The sequence below is a fragment of the Gadus macrocephalus genome, chromosome 2, assembly GCF_031168955.1.
Source record: "Gadus macrocephalus chromosome 2, ASM3116895v1".
Lineage (NCBI taxonomy): Eukaryota > Metazoa > Chordata > Actinopteri > Gadiformes > Gadidae > Gadus > Gadus macrocephalus.
In genome coordinates, this window is record NC_082383.1 from 9,031,504 (window position 1) to 9,036,503 (window position 5,000).

Sequence of the window (5,000 nt, forward strand, 5' to 3'; positions counted from 1 at the left end):
TGATTTGTGTTTCATACAGAAAGTAAGTCAAATTACATATTTTCCTACTGTATAAAGGTCAAGTTGGACCTGTTTCTTGTCCTATTATAACTTTAAATCTCAATTCCCAAAAACGATGTGCAAAACTATGCGACCATTCTATGTAAACCTATCTCACTAGTTTGTTTCTAGCAGAAGTGAGAAAGTTCCACTGCCATCACTTATGGAGTACCGCCCATATATGGACAGTCCTTTTTCAGGTCTTCTGTACAGGAACACATGCAGGAGAATATAAAACGTTGAATCACAATAGTTGGTCTGTACCTTTCAGTAAAGCAATATCATGCACTCGATTATGCAATGTCTGACAATACTTTTCAGGCAGGTTCTACGATCCTTAATCAGATTAATTAGTAGTGATTTTACAGAAATGATTCATGTTGGAGTTTGAAAGGGCCCCAAAACTTCAGGTCACATTCAGACATTTCAATACAGCGCCATTAACCTTTTCTAATTTCCTTTCAGGAAAAAACAGCTAATCTTGTTAGAAATGCAGCAGCGTCAGCACTCTTGATGATTGCCTAAGACAAGGACTTATCCTTGGCAAGTTTTAAATGCAGACAGGATGTGTGGTCTGCGTGATTATAAGTCAAATTTTCTTGTTTAACTCAGCTATCGATTGATAATCTACATTTAAGACTCAGTTGGTTTGTTATCCACAATTGCTCCACAACGGACTAGTTGTGGAGGCTTGATATATTTCTGCCTATTTGCACTTTCCCCCCACTGTCAATCAAATGACGTCAAACAGCTTTAACACACAAAGTTTACAAAGGAGAACACCAAAGTCCTCAATGGGTTCATGGGGTATCAATACTGGGTTGTTGAAAATAGCTGCCACAGTCACACCAGTGCAGTTTTACAATGTAGCCATAAGCCATAAGAGTGGAAAACTCTGTGTTTAACTTGTGTTGTATTTTATCTTCATTAACAGTGAATGTATCACAAACAATACATAATTACAAACGTATTATGGAAAGGAATGAAATTTAGCTAGAGACATTTTATAATTTGATACATTGATTTGCTAAGTTATTAACCTGCAAAACTTTTGATCACATGTATCATTTGTTTTTTTCATGCTTATTCGTTTGCATTTTGGTAAATTATCCCGATGATTAAAATGACCGCAAAGTTAATTGTTTGTGAAGCAGAAGGATTTAGTTTTATGAGCATCAGGCTTTTGCAGCCAGAATATATTTTTAGCATGCCATCATTTAAAGCTCATGGTCTTACTTAATTATTACTGATTATGCAATTTAATTCTCCTGAATGTAAAAAAAGAAAGAAAAAATAGCACAATAGGGTTTTCGTTCATGAACTTAAATCTTACACAGAATGGTGCATGCTGTAAAATACAAATAAATATTTTATGTTGATTGGGTGCTACTTAATTTTTACCACCAGATTTGTGGTTTCACTGTGTGTGTGTGTGTGTGTGTGTGTGTGTGTGTGTGTGTGTGTGTGTGTGTGTGTGTGTGTGTGTGTGTGTGTGTGTGTGTGTGTGTGTGTGTGTGTGTGTGTGTGTGTGTGTGTGTGTGTGTGTGTGTGTGTGTGCATGCGCACGCATGTGTCATTAAGTTACACACACACGACATGCCCACACACACCCCATACAAAAATAGAGATAGCAAAGGAGGGTATATGGCGATTTACCCATGCTGTATTTTTGTAAAACACTTAATTCGTATGTATTATAATATTCTAGACAATGTCTGTTCTTGTACTGCATCAGTACTTTTGCCAATGTGTTCTCCATGGACTATCCTCTCACAATGGCCTTACATGATGCAATCTCACTGAGTTTGCGAAACTGAAACAAATCCTTGTGGTTGTGAATTGTGTTATATAGAGAGTAGATTCCTTTATGGACGGATGAAAATGCACTGTAGAAATATTGATATGCTATAATGTATTGTATTTAGGACTAATCTGTGACAAACAAATTATCGTTTGTTGCTATTTTCTGTGCTATACAAAGTTGTGTCGCTCACCAAGATAAACATGCCGTTTTGGATCATCTGTAAATGCATACATGGGTGGATTTGAGGTTGTTGGTCGTTTTCTGTAACAAAACAGGTTTTCATGGAACTGAAAATAATCACAAACATTTTCAAGTATAAATCTAGGTTCTAGCTCCTCCTCTACATCGAAGGCTTATTGGCCGGAGCCCAATTCATGCAGCTAATGTTGTACCAACCTAGCTTATCCAGGGAACTATGCTTGTTGCTAGTTGGCATGATTTTATTTTTTATTTTTTCTTTCTCTATCCTTTTTTTTCAACATTGCACTTGATGCAAGCCAATAACTTAAAGAAATTCAAAGTTAATTTAGTTAAACAAGTAACAGCTCGATAAGGTCACTGTTGCGCACAGGCGAGGGGCCATATTCTAACACACTCTCACTCTTATCAGGATGTGAACACTCAAAAATAGTAATTGTGCTACGCCTCTCTGTAAGCAAATTAAAGTTGATTGAACTTCTTCTCTGACGTTTCTTTTACTTTAACTGAGTTTTAGTTTTAACCATTCAGCAGATATCAAGCACATATTCACTGTGATGGGCCAGCAAACGCTTCAAAGGTTGGCATTGACTCAACCTTGTTTGACTTTGGGAATACTCAATTTAAGATGCTTTCTGCCTTAATCTATTTTGTTGGTTTTCTTGCTAATTATTTGCTATGCCACTTGTACATACATAGCCTACTGTAAGTGTACTATTTCCTTCAAACAAGTTTGTATTGATTCAAACACAAGACATTTCTCAAATTTGTAAGGCATTTGTTTGCAGCAATATTTGCATTGATTGAATAATAAAGTGGAACGAAAGTGAAATGATTAAAATAAATAACACAAAAATATTCTTTGATCTTTTGTTGTTCCCAGTTAAAGGTTGTCCTTAGTTAGGAGAGAGGAAGTTGGGAATATGCTTATGTAGGCTGTGCTGACATTGTGCACTCCCTTTTATCTACAAAGACTTGCCATGTTGCTTTTTTGTCTTTCCTGGCTTTTCATTGTATATCGTTTGGTATCGCCACCACCTCTCTATCTCTCTCTCCTACATGGCTCCCCCACTGCTTCACAGTGTTTGTGTGTTTGTATGTGGGTGTTTGTGTGTGTGCATGTGGGTGTTTGTGTGTGCATAAAATCCAAAAAAAAAACTGAAGCAAAGAGACAAAGGGGTAATGAAGAGCGCGGCACGTTGGATAAAATCGCTGAAATGCAGATTGTCACGAGCGCTTCCTGGCCGGCCTTAGTTATTTCTGTAGCACAGTATACACGGCCAACCAGAAACATAGCACGGCAAATCAACACCGCAGGGCCTGCACACTTAGAGAGAGAGCGTAAGAGAGGTAATACTATTTACGGTGTCCTAGTGGGAAATAAAACCACAGCGTGAAGCTTGCACTTTGAAATAGCTTTTTTTTCCCTTTTAGAACACTTCTCTACCCTATTTTAATGCGAAAGTTTGCTATGTCCTTCTTTTCCCCAGTTTAATTAAACATTTTATTAAAGTGATCCTTCAGGCTAAGGTGTTGACACGCATTGTCAATCTTGGTTATTCAAGGAAACTAGTTTTGTTATAATTTTTTCAGCAAATCGTTTTTCAGTAGGTAAAGAATCTTAAAAGAGGTTCTGTTTCTTTCATTTACATTCTTACTTTATTTAAACCATCCCACTACAGAGTTCATATGCATATATGGCCTAAAATCTCTTATTCTTACATGGTGGGGGACGATGGTGAAAAGGTCGGAAACACACAAACCAGACACAGTTTGTGGTGATGTAACCCAGCCTGATCGGAAAAGGTATGCAATAACAACCCAAAGACAAACCTACATCAACCGTAGCATACATATATGCACACACACATCCGCATGCACACAGACACATAACCTCAGATAACACAATGGGGTATGGCTCTAGACTAGAGACACAGGCTTGCAGGCATCATTCCATTGGGTTTAACAACGACCTGCAAACAACACATTATGATACAATCAGTGATGTCTATCAAGCACAGCCTACCCTGCAATATATCAAATATGATGTCTAAAAAGTAACAGAAGTTAAGTTCAATTTTTTCAACAATTTCAAATGCTGAAATAAACATTTTCGAGAGGTGCAATGATTGACAGTATAATTCTTATAGGTCAATGAGTGGATATCACATACTACGCAGGGTAGGCTTGAGATCTCGAGCCTTTCTTAAAGGCACTGGCCCAGGCTAGCTAGTGGACTACCCGAGGTTGCCTGAGCTTCCCCTAGTGTGTTTAGTGGACGCAGGTAGGCACGGGATCCCTTTGCCTGCCCTGTTTACATGAGAATGAATAGGTTCGAAAGACATGACATTTGAGAAGCTTCACCAAATCATGTTTCACAATCAATTGACCCAAAAAGAAAACCTACACTCCAAACAATTATTGTTGAAACCTGAACAGTGTCCAGCAATTTTACATATTGTTCATAATTGATTAGTAAAAAATGTAATGTGATAATGGAATCTGATAATACAAGACAAATTGGTGGGGGTTAAGGAATGAATCAAATCAGCCCCTTTTCAGCTACTGTGTGTGTGTGTGTGTGTGTGTGTGTGTGTGTGTGTGTGTGTGTGTGTGTGTGTGTGTGTGTGTGTGTGTGTGTGTGTGTGTGTGTGTGTGTGTGTGTGTGTATACGCGTGTGTGTGTGTGTGTACCTGTGTGCGTGCGTGAGTGCGTGGTGAATGGACACTTGGTTGAGCACTCACTTAAGTAAACCCATAGGAGGCTGCTCTACTAAAAGCGTCCTGCTTTCTCCTCCTGCACTGCCTCTCCACTGTTTCCTTCACTGCCTCCTCCACTGTCTTTTCTGCTACCTCCTCTACTGTTCGTCACGTCTCGCCCTGATCCTTCCCTGCCCCTGTGTTCCCCGCCTGTGATCGTTCCATGTTGCGTTGATTGGTTTCACCTGTCTCTCATTACG

At 38.8% G+C, this 5,000-nt stretch overlaps 1 protein-coding gene across 3 annotated transcripts in view; it reads left to right on the plus strand.

Moving 5' to 3' along the window:
• The window catches only part of LOC132472459 (myocardin-related transcription factor B-like), a 38,364-nt gene extending 35,463 nt beyond the window's left edge, over positions 1–2,901 (plus strand). For all 3 annotated transcript variants that reach the window (XM_060072068.1, XM_060072074.1, XM_060072080.1), the window contains exon 20: positions 1–2,901. This exon is cut by the window's left edge and continues 819 nt beyond it. The gene's annotated coding sequence lies outside the window, so the exon portion shown is untranslated.
• The last annotated feature ends 2,099 nt before the right edge of the window (positions 2,902–5,000 follow it).